The sequence below is a fragment of the Lithobates pipiens genome, unplaced genomic scaffold (genome assembly GCF_037356315.1).
Source record: "Lithobates pipiens isolate NorthernLeopardFrog02 unplaced genomic scaffold, aLitPip1_a1.2 Scaffold_13, whole genome shotgun sequence".
In the NCBI taxonomy this organism is placed as follows: domain Eukaryota; kingdom Metazoa; phylum Chordata; class Amphibia; order Anura; family Ranidae; genus Lithobates; species Lithobates pipiens.
In genome coordinates, this window is record NW_027507718.1 from 34,869,552 (window position 1) to 34,889,664 (window position 20,113).

A 20,113-nucleotide genomic window follows, 5' to 3' on the forward strand; every position below is an offset into this window, starting at 1 on the left:
AAAAAGAACACGTACTGACTGGATCATCCCGTGAAAGTAAAGGAAAAACAGCCTAAAATTAAAATGAATGCAGACACCACATTTAATAATTTGTAAGCTGCGATATAGTAAATCATTGTGTTGTGTTTGGGTTTAATATCGATTTAAAGTGTTACTAAACCCACAACAGTTAAAATCAGGGGAGTTCCACCCATTTAAAAGTCAGTAGTTACAAAAAGCTGGTGACTTTTAATAATCGGACACTCGCCTGTCCCACGGTCCAGTGAGACGGGTGCAGTGAGTCTCTCTTCTCTTCCCCTATATATAGCAGTTCTTTTATCATTGTATGGAACATGCCTTTATTTGTACTCAGGTGGAGCACACCGTTTTGACTGCTTTCTTTGGTGTTATTATCTAAAGACCAAGCCTTGCAAAGTGTCCAATATTTTAAAAGGTCAGCCAAAGAGAATTTCTATGTTGTATGAATTTCCCTTCTGCTTTCTTCTTGTGACCATACACCTAATGTATCTTTCAATGGACAAGTTCATGTCTTGTGAAATTGCTCTTTAATTACAGTAAAACCTTGGATTGCGAGCATAATTTGTTCCAGAAACATGCTTGTAATCCAAAGCACTTGTATATCAAAGCGAATTTCCCCATAAGAAATAATGGAAACAACGATGATTCGTTCCACAACCATTTATTCCTAGGCGCTTCAGGTTATAGTGCATATAAAAAGATTGGAGCAACGTGATAGGTTGTATAACCATAAAATGTTGATCCACAATTGGAAGCCTCAACCAGGGGAATAGAAGCAAAATGTATCAGGAGCTACAAAGTATAAAAGAGGAGAAGAGAGGCGCCTCTAAGTGTAGCAATATGGTTACATTTAATGAAGGTACAACTTTTAGCAACTCACATGGTTGATGATTAAAACAGGCACATCTAAGTATACAGGCATCCGGGGTAAAGCTGTCCACATTGACCATCCTCTGCTCCTCTCACCGCTGTCAGTCTGCAATTGTGACCGGGAAGACTACCCTGCAGTAGAGCGATCTAACAGCGTGGCTTGAACCGCTAATAGTGCGCAGCATGAAAGGGACGACATCAATGGTGGTAGAGGGACAGTCTACTATATGTGGACAGCTTTACCCGGGATGCCTGCATACTTGGATATGCCTCGCTTAATCATCAACCATGGGTTTCTAAATGTTGTACCTTCAATAAATGTAACTGTATTGCTACACCTCGCCTCTCTTCTCTTTTATACTCTGTTGTGACCTGACGCTACTTGTATATCAAGTCAAAAATGATAAAAATAAATAAATTTGCTTGTCCTGCAAAACACTCAAACCAAGGTTTTACTGTAATTCCTCAGCTTCCTGAATTTGTTGCTGACCTCTCCATCTGAGATTGCCAATTGCTTGGCTGTCATTCTGATGTCTTCAATAGATGTCTGAGCTCTTGTTACTCGGGAGTAGTCACACAACTAGGTAGCTATTACTTCTAAAAGGAAGATCCTGATAGTCCCCATAGTTCTCTAATGACAGGTACACTTTACAAGTCGGGAACTGGGGAGAAACCTTACTCATGGTGTAATCATCCTACTAAGACATTCATGTGACCAAGGAGACGGGCACAGGTTGTTACCTGAACATCTGGTTTAGCTGTGCTGGGAGTGCGTTGTGTAAAGGTAGAGTAATGACAGTAACCTGTAATGTCTCTCTAATGCCTTTTCTTTCGAAGCCGCCTGTAATGCTCGCAGGCAGACTATGAAGCATAAAGGTACAGCTGGTCTGTCAGACTAATGCTCGGAAATAGTTTTTATTTTTATTTTCTTATAATCCACTCTTAAACCTGCATTCTAAACCTGAAAATTGTTTACTTAAAATTCCTTTCATCTATAAGTGATTTGGTCGTGTATAAAAGCCACTACTACCCCTTTTCCAATTAGTATTATTTATTTTTTTTACTTTTTTTTGTATCTGCTTTCCAGTGACAATAGTTCAGAGGCAGAAAATGGCAAGAAAAATCCACAGCATGTCTTATGTTTAAACTGTATTTGTGCTACACCTAAATTAGCTTTGTTTACTATGCTTAAATCCCAGATCCAGCCAAATGCAGAGTGGGTACCGGCCAGAACTTTGGTCAGGTTTTTATTTCTGTCTGTTAGACTAGGGGTCTCCAAACTTTCTAAGCAAAAGGCTGGACTGTGGCTTCATTGGTTTTAATGGGAGAAATAGTGCACCATCAAGGAAGGGGAGGGATGGTGCCCCATTATTGGTGTCAGTTTGTGGAATAGTGCCCCATTATTGGTGTCAGTTTGTGGAATAGTACCATAGTACCCCATTGATGGTCTTAGTAGGAGGGATGATGCCCCATTATTGGTGTCAGTTTGTGGAATAGTACCATAGTGCCCCATTGATGGTCTTAGTAGGAGGGATGATGCCCCATTATTGGTGTCAGTTTGTGGAATAGTGCCATAGTGCCCTGTTGATGGTGTTAGTAGGAGGGACAGTGCCCCATTATTGGTGTCAGTTTGCGGAATCGTGCCCCGTTGATGGTGTTAGTAGGAGGGATGATGGCCCATTGGTGTCAGTTTGTGAAATAGTGCCCCATTGATGGTGTTAGTAGGAGAGATGGTGTCCCATTATTGGTGTCAGTTTGTGGAATAGTGCCCCAAGGGCCAGATAAATGCACGCATCCCATGGAACCTAGCTGCCTGCAAGCAGGGATTCCTGTACTGACTCCGTCTCCTGAAACCCGTCCTCTGTAGTTCAGGCAGGCTCTCTGAAATGTGTGACACAGTAGTGACTACTCACAGGGAATAGTGAATGCATGTCACAGAATTCAAGGATCAGTTTATCAGGATTCTTTACAAAGTAAGCTTACAAACTTCAAGATTGTTCAGAGTTATAGCAGTAGGCTAGAAATAATTGAAATACATTAGTGTTTCAATTAGTAATTTAATTTATTAATATTTTACTTAGTATAGGATTTATTATTCTGGCCATAAATATGCATTAAATCTGATTTTAAAGTGGTAGGAAACTGTATTAAAAAGAAAAAAAAAAAAACTATACATCACATACTAGCACATTATGACAGACTGGCCTGAAAACGTAGCCCTCCAGTGGTGCATTGTCACAGCTGAAGGTGCTTCCATCTTCACCTGGTCTTCTTCTGCGTCCGTGGGCCCTCGGCTATATGAATGGTTGAGCTGGTGATGTCAGAGTTGCTGTTTTTTACGGCACAGCTCTGAAAGAACAGTATGGGTAGGCAGTTTCTTCAGAGTGCATGCACCGATTATGTCACCAGAGGCATCTAAAGTTAATATCTCCTGAACAGCACACGTTTAGGAGCTATTCACTGTACCTATAGGTAAGCCTTATTATAGGCTTTACCTATAGGTAAAAATCATCCATAGGATTACTCGTAGCTTCCAACTGTCCCTGATTTAGAGGGACCCTCTGTCCCTCTTTCCTCCTCATGTGTCCCTCATGTTGGTCTGATCTATATAGTTGTATATAAAATTTACTTTTTAGCTTTCAAAAAGTGTTTCTCAGTGTTAACCCTTTCATCCAATTTCTAAATTGCTGCATTTGTAAATTTCAAAAGCCAATATAAAGGGCTAGTACCCTGTTTCCCCCAAAATAAGACCTAGCGTGATTGTTGGTGATGGCTGCAATATAAGCTCCACACCCCAAATAAGCCCTAGTTAAAGTCCTTGTAATTCTTATTTTCAGGGAACGGCTTATTTTTGGGGAAACCGGGTAGTGCTTATTTGGGGGGGGTAGGGCTTATATTGCATACATCGCCGACAATCACGCTAGGTCTTCTTTTCGGGGGAAGCGGTAGTTGTAAAAAAAAAAAAAAAAGTCCCTTGTGGATACAATTAACCTTTTTTTTTTTTTTTGGGTTAATTCTCCTTTAAGGGTGTGTGTCAGGGGGAGTGTCCTATACCTACATACATTTGCTAGTAGGTGTCCCTCATTGTTAGGAGGTATGGATTACTCCCCATTTCCCCATTTTAAGAAGTGTGATGTCCAGCATCACTTACCTCTCCTTTCCCCATCTAAGCCCCCCTGCTATTCCCTAATTTCTTCTATGCAGATGTGATGATCTCTGGTTTGATTTGATAGGCTGACATTACCCAGATGTGCAGTAGTCAGCACTTTGCAGCAGCCAAGTGTCATTGAGAAATGATCTTAGTGATCCTTAGGACAGGAAGGTGTGCACTGCTGAAATGTCAGGCTCTGCACGATCACTGCCTGTGTCTTACATGCCACACTTCACAGTTAATGAACAGCCAGGGAGTGTGAAGGACTGTGAGGCTGTAATGGTATGTTCTCATTCAGAGGGAAGGATCTGCTCTACAGGAATGTCCTGCATTTCCACCAGCTGTTCACAAAAAGCAGCTGCCTGCACTAGATAGGAAGTCACCTGTATTGTGTCCACTTTCACAGCTGTATGTCTGGGGGGACCTGCGACCGGCCAGCCGACACACAAGGTAAATACATTGCTTCTCAGCTTCTTGGATGTGACAGCGCGTCTGTCACCGACTCTTCATAAACCAGCAAACTATTGGAAGTGGGCTGCCCCTTGGCTATACTTAGTAGCAGCCCAGTGCTGCCTCCCTGTATTTAAGGTCCTCATTGGTGGTGTCACCCTGGAGTCATGTTGCACCTCTCCGGTAATGCTCTATTTCTTACCCATATCAAGTAAACCTGTTTCCAGGTAGGTGTTTGTGTGGTTTCAAGCAAAAGCTTCAAATGAAAAATAGTAAAGTAAGATTCTGGTTATAAGGGGCATAGTAAGACAATGTGATAGAAGTTGTCATTTTTTAAATACAATGTGGTTCAAATGGCATGACTGTCAACTAAAACAGATGGATAGTAGAATTCTAGGAAATGTGTTTTGACATCTTTAAGTGGTATGGTAACTTGTAAGCTTGTCATTTGTGTGGTTAAGTGTGTGTGTGTGTGTGTGTGTGTGTGTGTGTGTATATATATATATGTATATGTGTGTGTGTGTGTGTGTGTATATATATATATATATATATATATTATGTATGTATATATATGTATAGTGTGTGTATATACAAAAATGACAAGTACAAAAATTATTTATATATATATAGTTTATATAAGTATTTCAAAGCAACAATACGTCACTGGTGTGAGTTTTTCTATTTGTACTAAAAAAAAAAAAAAAAAAAAAAAAAAAAACATATTTTATTTTAATACCTGTCCATCACTCTATGAACTATGTCCTGACAACGTGGTCATGCACACGTACGGAGCTAAGCTTCCACTCTGCTTGTTAGAGAAGGATAAGAAAGGTTGCTGTACCTATTTACTACAGGTAACCCTGTTTTATATGGTAGACATGAAGGAGTGGTTTATGTTGCTTCAACGTTCTCACGATTAGCAATGTTTGTAACATGCAGCAAGATAGAAATGTACTTCTCTTTAGATCTTTAACTTTTCTAATACAGTTGCTTTCTAAGACTATAGGTAAGCTGTTCTACAATCCTTATTTGCCATGGCTGAATCTAAGTTCAGCTCATAAAGTCAGCTAGAAGTAGCAAAATGCATAGTTTCATATAAATGGCCTTTTATAAAGGGAAAACTAAAGGACAATTTTATATGGTTATTTTGGGTAACACATCGGAGGTTATTTACTAAAGGCAAATCCGCTTTGCACTACAAGTGCACTTGGAAGTGAAGTCGCTGTAGATCCGAGGGGGACATGCAAGGAAAATAAAAAACATCATGCTTGTACACGATTGGAGGATAAAATCAGCAGAGCTTCCCCTCAGATATACAGCGACTGCACTTCCAAGTGAACTTGTAGTGCAAAGTGGATTTGCCTTTAGTAAATAACCCCCAGAGCGTTCTTTTTTTGATTTATTACATATTTGTTATAGCTTGTGTTATATATCATTACACTGTTATTGTGATGTAAACACTAGCATAGTTTTATTTGCTGCTCTTAGAATCTCAATACCTATATGCAGTGGCGAGGGGGGGGGGGGGGATTTACATGTGTCCTAGCTGAAATCTGAGCTGTCGCTGTGCTTGCTGCATCATTAAGAATGCAAAAATTAGTAAAAATGGAAGTACTTTGAAAACCGTAACATTTGGCAAACTACCTGGTTTTCGTTCTGTACAAGATCTATAACTCGGCTTCATAGCATGAGTCCATAAAAGTAGTTTTAATGTTGCCCAGACCTAATTGTGCCAAACAAAAAGCTAATTTATGTGAAAGATCAGCCTATTATGAAAACAGAAGTTCTTTGGCATATACAGAACATAAATTTGCCATTGTGTATGACTTCTCTGTTAGCTTGCATTCCTGGCTTACTGTTGGCAGCAATGTTTTATGGGATTGCTGGATGGGTAGTTAGTCCTATGCGGGTAATTATTGCCCCTGCCTCCTCAACACCACATTCTTTATAGATATATGAAAACAATCTACAAAAAATAGGTTTTGGTAGATGCTGGAAAGTTAAATCAGTTTAAAGCTCATTGTATTTTCTTGGGACTTCAGTGGGGTTTTGACCTTTCAGACGTCACAGTAGTTCACTCTTGCTCTTGAATTTCAAATGTCTTTAATATTATACTGAATGAAGCATCGGACATAAGAATACTAAACGCTTCAAAAGGGGCAAAAATTATCTAAGGCAAGTCTTATTGATAGAGCCCCCCAAAAAATACTACTTTTGGCTAGATGGACTCATAATCTCATTGCCAATAGTGTATTTGGATTTAAGACCTATATTTGACTTCACTTTTGATTTCAATAGTACAATTATTGGTTCCTCCACACATGTCAGGGTGCTAGGTGTAATCGTAGACTCTGACCTCTCCCTCAGAGCCCACATCCAATGCCTGGCTAAAGCCGGGTACACACTACAGTTTTTGTGTCGCGTAACCCTGCAACAGACAGCTCTGGTCGGAGACGCTGTACTAACCTTGCACGGTTAGTCCAGCGATCTCTCCCACTGAGCTGTTGTGTTCTGACAGGGGGATGGCCCACCCACCATAACATTCCGATCAGCGCTGTCTGCCATTGGCTGATAGCGCTGATTGGGAGTCAGTCAGCTGCTGGTTTACCAGCATGCACGTTCGGCAGAAACCAGCTTAGACACAAAGTTCAGACAGCTTCTTTCAGACAGACCAACATACACAAAAGCCCAACGTCGGCTGTTTTTTTTTTTTTGTTCTTTGAACTGGGTGTATGGGGCTTTAATCTTGCTGCCTTAACCTCCGCAACATTTCCATAATTTGCCCCTTAACAAACTACGCCACAAAACAACGTATTCACTCCTTTGGTTATTTCCCGCCTTGACTACTGCAACTTTCTCTTTATTGGCCTACCTTTACACAGGCTATCCCCCTTCAGTCATTCATGCCTGCTGCCCCTCTGGCAATCCCTTCACTGGCTATCACTAGCCCAATGTAATAAAAAAAACGAAATACTAATCAACAACCTATAAAACAATCCACAACACTACTCCCAGCTACATCACCAACCTCATATTGCCCAAATCATCCTTTCCGCTCTTCCCAAGACATCTTGCTCTCTAGCTCTCTTATTTCCTCCCATACTGGCCTCCAGAACTTCTCTAAAACCTCTCCCATCCGCTGGAAATCCCTACCCCAGTATGTCAGGTTAACTCCTACCCTGTCTACAGTTAGGTGATCCTGGAAAACTCATTTATTCAGGTCAACCTACCCCACCTCCACCTAAAACTGTGCTTCAGCCACCTCCTTCAGATCAGATGATCCCTGCAGCTCTTGCCTTTTTTACCACCTTCCCCTCCCTTTAGATTGTAAACTCTATGGGCAGTGTCCTCCTCTATTCCTTCTGTATTGTGATTGTACCATCTCCCTTTATATGGTAAAGCTCTGCGAAAACGGTTGGCACTATATAAATCCTGTATAATAATTATTGCAAGGTCCACACTGGTAGCGTCTGATGCTAATTAGGGTGTTAATACAGTGCATACGATTTTCAAATATTATAACAAATGAAAGCATCTTATGTAATCATTTAATTCGGTGGGGTAGTCAGTAGCTTACAAGTATCAAAAATGCAAATTTTCACTTGCAAAATGATGTTTGCCATCATTCCTTTTCTCTGTAGAGCAGTGTGGAACCGTTCATGTTCTGCGTATTGCAGTAGAATGATGGCGGATTTCTGAAAAGACGCAGCAGATCCTGGCAGCATAACCCAGAGGTGATCAAACCGATCTCCCCCATTGCTCTTGCACAATTATTGTCACCCCCAAGTCAGTGTTTTTCTGGGAACTGCAGAAAAAATTGATATGATAAAGAAATATTGAAAAAGATAAAACCAGATCTGGCTAAACAGATTATTTTTGTATCTTGTATTATGACTTGGTGGCATTTGTACAATTTTCGCTCTTTCCCTGCCATTCAGTTAACTGGTCATGTTTTGCCATAAACTAGGAAGGTACACATGCGTGTAAATTATTAGTTAAAAGACCAGCACAAATTACTAGTTGGTAATCTGTAAAAAAAAAAAAAAAAAAAAGTGTTTTGGTATGGGTTTATGAAGCCATGGCCTAGTGCAGTGGTTCTCAACCTCAGTCTTCAAGTACCCCCAACAGGCCATGTTTTTGGAATTTCTCTTAGATAAAATGGTTGTCCAAAATACCAAGTCATTGACTTTGATTTAAAGCACCTGTGCACTATAAAGGAAAACTAGCAAACAGGGCCTGTTGGGGGTACTTGAGGACTGACATTGAGAACCACTGGCCTAGTGGATACACGCGGTTCCTTCCAATGGAAAAAAAACATGCTGTCCACCAGTCACTAGTACAATTCCAAAATATAGTGTATCTAATAATTCCAATGGATCATTTTTCATAGCAACATAGCTGAATATATTGTGGGGCAAGATTAATGTAAGGAAAATATAAACTATATTTTACAGCGTGCCATTCTTGTCTTACCCAGATGGGTGATTCTCAGTGAAGCTGCTGTGGAACTAGCATGTGGCCTGGCAAACATTAGAGCAGCAGTGTCAGACTGGTGATTTTTGGGCCACTTACACCCCCCCCCCTCCTCCTCCTCCTCCTCCTCCATTCTTTCTTTGTGGTCTTCAGCTTATATGAGCATTTTAATTAAATTACCTCCCTCCCCTTTCACAGCTGTTCTCTAGTTGATATAGACGCACTTTCTTATGTAATTTTTGGAAGCGGAGTATGTAAGGACATTTTTTAAGGCTTCTTTCTCTCAGCTAAAATTGTTGTAAGTTGTCATTTATATTAGGAAATTAATTATCAAAGTGCTGTAATCTTTTCTGGAATGCAGTAGATGTGACCCTTTGATGGTCCACTGTTTCATTCAAGATTAACATGCCAGCCCTACGTTTTTGCCAGGCTCGTTTGTTTCTTCTAGAAAATGCAAGCACAATGTTTTTTCCCATACATTGAACTAAATACAAGGGTACATGTCCCTGAAAAAGTTTACAATTTAAAGTCATAGGAACAGATGAACAGAAGAGGGCTGGTTTGATGTTGGAAAAAAAAATGGAACAAGTGTAGGAAACGGACAACCTGCACATATGGGTGTGTTTGGTGGCAATTTAGCCCAGGCCCCTTCCGTCTAGGCCACAATCCTAACCACCAGGCCATTTTGTCTTCTGTACATGCATTAGGCTTTAGCTCCCTCTCCAATCAGAAAACATAGTACACAACATACAATGTGCACATTAATTGGACAAACCTATTTTCTTTACCAAGAAATTTCAAGTGCTTGTAGCTAAATTTAAGAGAGCAACAAATCCTATAATTTGGCACACATTTGCAAATATTTCTGGGTTTTCTGCATGTATTAAATTCTCCTGTAATTAAAGTGAACACTGGAGGTTATTGATATGGATGATTACCATAAAGAATGCATGTCACATGGGAGCTTCAGATTCTTCATTCTTTCAGCCGATCGAAAGCAAGAGTCTAAAGAAGCAAATTGTTCTATTCATTCAGGTCAAGAGGAATTTAATTTCAAAGACAAAACCGCACATTCGCTTTAACTGATTCCTTCACTGCATATTTGCATGCAATTTTTAGTCTGCCCATGCATTATACAATTTTCCCATTCAATTTATTTTGTGTTTCCCTTCAACTATGTAGTGTAAGGGCCTGCCTGACTGCATACATATTGAAAGTGTTTAGTTTTGACTTCATGTTTTATGGTTTTGGTAAATCTAAAGGGAAATTGAATAAGGAAATTGTATAATGTATGGCCAGCCTTACATTACAGACCAGACAGTGTGAGTTATTTGCACTAGTCCATTATTTTCCAAATCTACTTTGCATGAATATCCATCAGGTTTTTAGACTTCCAGATTGGTAGAAATTGTCTTAATAACAATAACTGTAGAAACAGTTGAAAGAGGACCTGAGCTGTGCCTCAAAAAAGCAAGCAGAGGGAAAAGGACTGGCCCCCATTATTGCTTGTAGGCTTCTTGCAGATGATCTTTTCTCCATTACTGACTTGCTATGCCTTGTTATGCAGTGTGTCTGGGTGGGGTGGCAATCTTGGTAAGGAAATAGGGCTTTTGCTTCCTCAGAGGACAATGGACTGGTGAGATCATTTTTATCAATCATCAATTCCCGGCTCGACTACGCAAATTCCCTCTACCACGGACTTCCAAAATACCAAATTTCACATCTACAAACTGCCCAGAACACAGCGGCCAGACTGGTAACTGGAAAAAAACCATGGGAAATTGGGAATCAATCACCCCGTCCCTCCATTGGCTAGCCGTGAAGGATCGAGTTACATTCAAGACTCTCTGCCTCACTCACAAATGTACACAAGGAAAATACCTCTGCGACAAATTAAAGCACTACACCCCAGGTCGCACTCTCCAGTCAACTAACCAGAACCTCCTCCACATCCCCAAGACCCTTTGTAAATTAAAAGTCAAACAAAGGTTCGCAGTTCAAGGACCACAGCTATGGAATGCTCTACCCACGGACATCCGCTTGGAGGAAAACTATCTGGCCTTCAGGAAGAAGCACAAGACCCATCTCTTCTGAAAGCCCAGACGGACACTGACAGCAAAAGTGCCGTGAGGCCATTTCATTTGCATATGTAGCGCTATACAAGTTATTCATTCATTTATTCCCCACCTCCACTGTTTACTATTGATGCTTACGTTCACTCAAAACTCATATGCAGAGGCTCCTATGGTTTTTTAAATTTTTTCTCCTCTGTAACATTTTGGATGTTTATTCACAATTTAAAATGAAATGAAAGTGGTTGCTGCTGTTGCTTTTTTTTTTTTACAAGGAAAATTATTATTCTTATATAGGATTTATACAGCAGCACCAACAGTTTGTGCGACGCTTTACAACAGGAGGGCAGACAGTACAATTACAATAAAATTCAATACAGGAGGAATCAGAGGGCACTGCTCATTACTTTAATAAATATGCCCCATACTGTAGCTTGGACTCCTACCTTTAGGACCAAAATCCATAAAAAGGCATGAAGTTTTTTTACCTTTTTAATGTGTTCTCTGCATCCAGGTAAAAAAAAACTTCTGTGTGGAGCCTTCCCCCCCTTCCCCCTTATATTTACCTAAACCCTACCTTGATCCTGAGTTGTGCCTGAGAGCAGTCTCTCTCTCTCTCTCTCTATCTCTCTATCTCTCTATCCCCCCCCCCCCCCCCCGAGAGTGAGGCAGCAGCGGGAGCCATTGGCATCGGCTCGTATCAACCACATCCAGTGAGGAGGAAGTTGGGGATGGGGTGGAGCTGCGGTGTGTGTCAGTGGACACAGTGTGGTTTACGAGTGAGCCTGCATGAGTGCCCCCATAGTAAGCGACTTGCTATGGGGCACTTAGAGGGGAGGGGGGGGAGCCAGGAGCGCCAGTGGGGAACCGTTACATAGTGCAGATAAGTAAAACATGTTTCTTTTTTGAATTTCCATAAAAGGCACTTTAAAGCAGTAGTAAACCCGCTGACATGTTTGTTTGTTTGTTTTTTCACACCTGCAAGGCAAAAGGCATAATGAGCTAGTATGCACCGCATACTAGCTCATTATGAAATACTTACCTTAGAACAAGCCCCCGACATCTCACCTGATACACACCGAGGGAGCTGACATGTTCCTTTGGCGAGTCTTCCGGATATCGCGGCTTCGGCTCTGTGAGCGGCTAGAGCAGCGATATTGTCACTCCCATGCATGCACGCGGGATATTTCTTTCTGGCATGGTCTGGCGTCTACCGGGCTTCCAGCCGAGAATCCCCTGTGCGCATACGCCGCTGCCGGCTCATTGCGAGGGGCATATCTCCTAAACCTTACAGGTTAAGGAGATATTTTTTTTACCTACAGGAAAGCCTTATTATAGGCTTACCTGTAGGTAAAAGTTCAAATTAAGACTATACAACCGCTTTAAGTCAAATGCACATATAGACTAACACTGGTATGTACAGTTGTGCTCATAAGTTTAAATACCCTTGCAGGATTTGTGATTTCTTGGCCATTTTTCAGAGAATATGAATAACACAAAAACTTTTCTTTCACTCATGGTTAGTGTTTGGCTGAAGCCATTTATTATCAATCAATGTTTACTCTTTTTAAATCCTAATCACAACAGAAATTACCCTGATCAAAAGTTTACATACCCCAGTTCTTACTACCGTGTATTGCCCCCTTTAACATCAATGACACCTTGAAGTCTTTTGTGGTATTTGTGGATGAGGCTCTTTATCTTCTCAGATGGTAAAGCTGCCCATTCCCCTTGGCAAAAAGCCTCCAGTTCCTGTAAATTCTTGGGCTGTTTTGCATGAACTGCACGTTTGAGATCTCCCCAGAGTGGTTCAATGATATTGAGGTAAGGGGACTGAGATGGCCACTCTGGAACCTTCACTTTATTCAGCTGTAGCCAATGAAAGGTTGACTTGGCCTTGTGTTTTGGATCATTGTCATGTTGGAATGTCCAAGTATGTCCCAGAGCCGCTTCCTGGCTGAAGAATGCAAATGTTCCTCCAGTATTTTTATGATAACATACTGCATTCATCTTGCCATCAATTTTGACCAAATTTCCTGTGCCTTTGTGTTTCACAGTAGGAATGGTGCACCTTTCATCATAGGCCTTGTCGACTCCTCTCCAAATGTAGCATTTATGGTTGTGGCCAAAAAGCTCAATTTTGGTCTCGTCACTCCAAATGACTTTGTGCCAGAAGGTTTTAGGCTTGTCTGTGTGCTGTTTGGCGTATTGTAAGCGGGAAACTTTGTGGTATTTGTGTCGCTAATGGCTTTCTTCTGGCGACTCGAACATGCAGCCCATCTTTCTTCAAGTGCCACACCACATGTTTTCAGAGAGTCCTGTATTTCACTTGAAGTTATTTGTGGGTTTTTCTTTACATCCTGAACAATTTTCCTGGCAATTGTGGCAGAAATTTTAGTTGGTCTACCTGACCGTGGTTTGATTTCAACAGAACCCCCCCCCCCCCCCCCCCCCCCATTGTCCACTTCTTGATTAGAGTTTGAACACTGCTGATTGGCATTCTTATTTCCTTGCATATATTTTTATATCCCTTTCCTGCTTTATACAGTTCAGCTACTTTTTCCTGCAGATCCTTTGACAATTCTTTTGCTTTCCCCATGACTCAGAATCCAGAAACATGAGTGCAGCACTGGATGCAAGATGCAAGGGTCTGTCAGGAGTCCAGAAACTCATTGACCTTTTCCACACACACACACACACACACACACACACACACACACACACACCAGTTAATTACAGTTGATTGATAATAACTGGCTTCAGCCAAACACTGACCATGAGTGAAAAAGTTTTTGTGGTGTTATTCATTTAAACTTATGAGCACAACTGTACATTGTAAACCACTGGTTTTGTTGCACAGCTATAGTATATTATTTTGGGCTCCTATGAAATATTATGACTTTTTTGTTTTGTTTTGTTTTGTTTTACAAGAAAATGACACTTATTAAAAAGAAACAATCGCAGGTTGTGGGTGAAAACACACCTGTTAAATGTATACAATAAAGAAGCATTAACAAAAGAAGAAAAACATAATTAAGAGTAAGCTGCACCAATCCAACACATACATTTTTAAACAATCCAGGGTGTGTTAGGTGCTAAGATTTTTCTTGCAGCGCTTTAGTCTTAATGTAAAATATTCTATACACCCATGTGAATGTTTTTGTTGACATTCAGTCCTGCCTAGACAGATAATGAAATTGGGTGAAGTAACAAATTAGAATTGTATTTACAATGTTGTTCTTTGATTTTCTCTAGAACAGTATTGTGTATTGATACAGTTTGCTGGAGATGATCATTGTAGGTTTACCTGTAATAAATACAAAATGTTCTTTTTGTGCACCTTACTATGAGGGAGTTGTGACCTCTGCTGGCAGGAAATAAGATTACATGAGTTAGTAGGCCATAGAGAAAAAGGTTCCCAACACTGATGGATTACAAGCAAGAATTCCATGATCTTTTGCTGATTGTGGATAATGCTTGGTCTGTGATATTGTGCCTTAGCGGTTGTGGAGTGGTTTTGCACTTTAAATGCAAAATATAACTTGCGTTTCAAAACGCTTCAATCCACAGCAGTTTCATGAGGCAGAGAACAAAACCGTACAGCTCTGTACTCAAAATATGGTTGTATAGATTCAGAACCTACACACAATATGTTAGGAATGCTAGCAATTGAAAATTTTTTGAATAAAAGTTTTTTATATTCTGCATTTTAAAGCCGTATTAAACCCAAAAGCAAACATTAATTATATTGCAGAATACCAATTCTAGGTGTATTAGTGCATTTGTTTCCTTTTTTAATTTTATTTTACGTTTTCCAATTGGCAATAATCGCACCTCGGATAAATCTCATTGGCTACGATACTGCCACTGTGCAAAGCTGCTCTTTTGATGCTTTCTTTCTTCTGTTTTCATCCAGTGATACAGCCAAAGTGGTTGTTGTGTTTTTTACAAGCTCTCCAGCAGAATGTATTGGTTTACACAGAGATGAGAGAAACCATTTAACACTGGCAGGATTAAGCCCTTCCCACCACTGCCTCCCAGCCCTTTAAGAGTGTCTAAAAGCCAGGAGGCAAAGGTGGGCATTCCGATCATGTGACTGCTGTGATTGTATATATACTGCCTCTCAGTATAAAAGCCCACCCAGCAAGAGGCTGCATATATGCATACACCCAGTGGGAAGAGGTTAAAATAACCAGCTTTCATTTATTCATTCCCCTTGGACCCCTCAGAGCTACCTGGCTACCCTTACCAGTGGCCCAATGCTTTGCTACATTTAGTCTCCTTTATGCCCTTTTAGAAGCTATATAAAAAAAATACCAAACATCTTGGTCCACGGTATTTCATTTCAGCGATATCATCGGGTGCAATTACCCTTCTGGTTATCAAGCTAAAAAATAACCATGGTTAAATGCAGTGACGGTCAGTGGAATTTTTTTGGGGGGGAGGCAGCAAACCGTATGCCACTGACACCAACGCCTCCCCATCATCGTTTGCACTTACCCCATCGCGGCTTCCCATGCTCGGCGGCTGCTTCCGTTTCTTCCCTCCCTCCTTCTCGGCAGCCAATCGGGAGTCTTCTCTTTTCAACCAATCAGAAAACTGGTCTCACACCCGCTTCTGCTTGCCCAGATTGAGGATCAGTGTTACAACAATATTCATTTGCTGTTGTAACACTTGGGTGGGCTCATTGAGCAATGCTCTGCGCCATGAGCCACCCTATTTTGAAGCCTATTAGAGCCTCTGGCTCTAATCAGGTGTATCAAAAAAGAAATAAAAAACACCCCCGCCACTGTAATTCAGGTGCCCTGAAAGGGGTGGAAGCCTGAATAGGGGGGGGGGGGGCTGTGACGGCCATGGATGAATCTATCCATTATTCATATAGGGGGGGGGGGGTAGCGCCCAGGCACCCATAATGAATGGACCTCCACTGGCTAAATGATAGGCCACAACACTACATGTTTCAGATACTAGTAAATATGAGCTCAAAAATGTAATGTACTGATTGGTATAGTGCCCGTTTGTGAAATACATAATCTGTTACGTTTGTACTTGTGATTTGTCTTTAAAGTGCCTGTAAACCCTTTCATACACCCAGTGAAGTGACTGGCCTCAGGTGATACACAAAGATGACACAATTCCTTTTACATAAGTTGTACCTCCTTTATCTGTAGTCTTTTCTACTCTACAGCTGTTCAAAGTCCAAAATATATAAAGCTGGTCTGAGCTTTCAGAAAGCAGGGGAGCTGAAGTTATACACTGCAGAGCTCTGTGAGGAGTGCTGATTGGAGGGAAGGGACACACCCCCTTCACAGAGTTCATGGGAACAAAGCTGAGGCTGTCAATCAAGGGCTGTTTGCTGGAGGTCCCTCCCCTGCCACCTTTATTCTCTTGGTGTCAGGAAAACTTGTCAGAAGTGACTTGTGCTGGTATCAGAGGAATGAAGCAACAGAGACGACACTTGGTGGAGACATGTACACACTATAGAAGGGATATGCTCCGTTCATATTTAATGTCTGAGGTTAACAACCACTTTTTAAATGATTTGCTATATGCACTGTAGCCATGTTCTGGTCTTGTTGTAGGTCTGCTCCACTATTTCATGTTTTTATTTATTTTCAAATGCTTTTCAAACCTTATGACATTAAAAGGTGATGTTTTGCAGAATTTACTTTCATTAGGAGAATCACAGGAAGCATTATTGTACATACAATAAAAGCGTTGGTCTTGTTGGTAGTTTTTTGGCTTTGTATGTCCTCGTGGTGTAAAGCCCCATACACACTATCAGATTTTCTGCTGATTTTTTTTCCTTCAGATTTACCAAAACCATATAATATGAGGTCAAACCTTAGGAGTTTCAATTTGTATGCAATCAGTCAGGCCCTTGCACTACATGGCTTTGGTAAATCTGAAGGACATAATCAGCAGAAAATCTGATGGTGTGTATGGGACTTAACTGTGCACTGTAAGCGAGGTGACCTTTGGATAGGTGAGCTGTGCGTCACGTGTGAAGAGATTTCTGGTCATGTGCACACCTTGGCTTTAGAATGTCGCTGCCTAGCTACGGCCTTGTTCCCAGCATGTGACTTTTTTTTTTCTTTTACATGGAATGTTGGTTTAACAGCTTTATAGCTTGAGGCTTTGTTTTTACAATTTCAAATAAGCAAAGCAAAAAGGTAACCAGCAAATAACAGAAGAAACAGTGATTATATTTTATAGGGATCAACTCCAAATGCATAAATGGAAAAAAAAAAATAGAAAATTCAAATTAAGTCTGTATACTTAACTCCTAAAAGTACTTTCTATTGCTCTCGGCCTCCTCTAAATCTCCACATTCCTTTATGTTGCTGTGATCTGGCTTCCTGTTAGAGGGTGGCTATGTTCATTCTCCATGGTCCCACTGTATGTAGGAATATAACCCCCATCTCTTCCTTGCTCCTTAGACTCTCCTTAGACTATGGGATGTGTAGTGTGCTTTGACCAGTGCACATGATCACAACTAATGTGTAAAGTCCAAAATCAAAAATGGAATATATTGCAGCTTACCAGACCTTAGATGTGGTGGATGTATTTTTATTTTTTTTTCCTAGGCTTTTTTTACCTGGTGATCTGGCCAGTAACACATCAACTGTAATAGAGTGCCCCTGTCACGTCACATTTGGCTACCCATTACATCTTGCTACCCGCTGGAGTGCGCATGCGTGCCGCCGCCATATGCGTTCCAACACAGGGCCCCTTGCAGGCTCGCATCCCTCGCCACGCTTCGGCCACAGCCTTGCTTCCCTCAGCATAATTATAATCTAACTCTATGTCCACTTGGATGGTGGTGCTTGAACCTGGACTCAGGGGTGTGGGCACAAAATTCTGCACAAGCGCAGACTGCCACAGTGTTGGAACGCATATGGCGGCGGCGGCGCGCATGCGCAGTCCAGTGGATAGCCAAATGTGTTGGGTCGCCATATATGACGAAACACCCCCACTGTGGATGAATGACCACTGGTGGCCCTTTTGGAACGCAGCACTGTTAGTCTGGGGAAGGGGGGCTGTTATATGTACTAGCGGTTTTTTAAATACACTAAGAAATTGAAGCCACAATCAGCTTTGATTGGCTGTTTTTAACAGTAAACTGGAAGCAATGAAATTATATCAGTGCCAGTCTACTCAGAAACCATCTTTGCCATCTTTCTTTAGAAATCCTAAAGTATTCATAAACATTGATTTTGGTGTTATGAATGATTTTAAGGGCAGAGACCCCAGATCTCTCTATAAAGAGGACCTGTCACTGCCTATTACTGTCACAAGGATGCTCACATTCCTAGTTACAGCAATAAAAGTGATAAAAAAAATTAAAACAGTGTAAATATTTTTTTTTTTTTTTTTTTTTTAAAAGTGCCTGTCCTCCCGTGCACGCATGTGCGTGTCGGTTACGCACGCAAACAGTGATCATCTCGCACATGTTAGGTATCACCTCGAACATCAGATCATGCAGTAATTCTAGCACCAGACCTCCTCTGTCAATCTATTGTGGTAACCTGTAAAGACTTTTAAAGCATCACCTATGGATAGTAAAATGTACGTTGTTTAGCATGCTCCATTTTAAAGTGACTGGGGTGGGACAAATGTTCGATTTTTTTTTTTTTTTTTTTTCTCTTGCGCAGGGTAACACAAAACCAAAATACACCACTACTGTACCCTAATGCATATGCAATAGAGCTTGTGTTTTTGAAAAACAGACTTACTGGCTGGATCACCAGATACAAAGTAGAGGAGGGAAAAAAAAAAGCATAAAAAAAATAAATAAATGCAGCCATCTCATCTAAGAATTGATAAGCTGCCATATAATAAAGGTTTGCTTTTGGGATTAATACTACTAATGATCCCTTGCACTGGAGTTGCCCCCGCATTGCCAAAGTTACTGGTTTGTTTAGTTTAAGGAAGAGAAAAGGCACTTTTTTTTTTGTACCTGATCTTCCATCATCCCCCAGAGCAGGCAACACTCCCCCATCTTCAGTGGTGGACTGTCACTCAGCTCCATCACAACCAGTGTAGGGTTATAGACCATGCATTGGTCTTGATGTCTTCAGGAACTTAGATCAGTGGAGCATGGGGGGGGGGGGGGCAAAGACACTGCAGGCAATTGTCTAGTAGTAGCGAGGAGCCATGGATCAGGTACGTACATTTTTTCTTTTTGAAGTCTCTTAGACCCAAACAAGCAATTAACCATTGCAGTGTGGACTGGTGGTCTATCTGCAAGGAATCATTTTTAAGTTTCCCTGCAGTTGAGATTTAAAGTGATTTGTAAACCTCTCCATATTACCAGGGAAGTGGCTGGCCTAAGGTGATACACAGAGACGAAAAAAATCCTCCTACATACGTTTTTTTTTTTTTTAATTTTTTAACTCTACAGTTCTTCAAAGTGCAAAATTGACGCAGCTTGTTTGAGAAAGCAACCTTTCCCTTCACATGGCACCCAGGAACAAAGCTGAGGTGGTCAATCACATGCTGTGTGCTGGAGGTCCCTCCGCTGCCCTTCTTTTTTTTTTTTTTTTTTTTTTTACATCTTGGGGTCAGGAAAACTTTCCAGAAGTAAATCAATCAGATTAACAAGACCGCAGACAGAAATTACTTAGTGGAGACAAGTACACATTATAGCAGGATATGCTTTGTTATTTCATGTCGGAGGTTTACAACCACTCAAGTAGTGGCTGCTGCGTATGGATTATTTTTTCAAGGAGGACATTGTTTCATGTCACTTTTAGTAGGCTTTGATAGGATACCCAGTTCAAGGAATGTGTAGACAAGCCTTTTATCGACCTTTTATTTTTTTTTTTTTTTACCCTCCTTCAGGGAACCCTTACAAAAACCATTTCATGGAGGGGGGGGGGGGGCAGGGGGGCAATGGAACAATGCCACTTACACTAGTAATCAGTAGGGGAAGATTAGTAGTCAGAATAATAGTCAGAGCTACAGCTAACAGCTAAAAAGATCATTGGTGCCACGCTGCTAGCTCTGACCAGTGGTGTTGGGACCACAAGTATGCAGGCATCATCCAATGGGAGGTCATTCAACAACGGCTCAAGGA

The 20,113-nt window shown here is 41.0% G+C and overlaps 1 protein-coding gene and 1 pseudogene across 5 annotated transcripts in view; one reads left to right on the forward strand and one right to left on the reverse strand.

The window, feature by feature from the left end:
• Positions 1-20,113, forward strand: part of KANK1 (KN motif and ankyrin repeat domains 1) — a 246,825-nt gene that overhangs the window by 121,768 nt on the left and 104,944 nt on the right. The window contains exon 1 of one of the 5 annotated variants that reach the window (XM_077475004.1): positions 4,276-4,489. The exons of 3 other annotated variants lie outside the window; for them this stretch is intronic. The gene's annotated coding sequence lies outside the window, so the exon portion shown is untranslated. Of the gene's footprint in view, positions 1-4,275; positions 4,490-4,615; positions 4,717-20,113 lie in introns of those variants that run through there. One more of the 5 variants, XM_077475002.1, reaches the window with a different exon arrangement.
• LOC143980002 (U4 spliceosomal RNA) lies at positions 14,831-14,913 on the reverse strand (annotated as a pseudogene).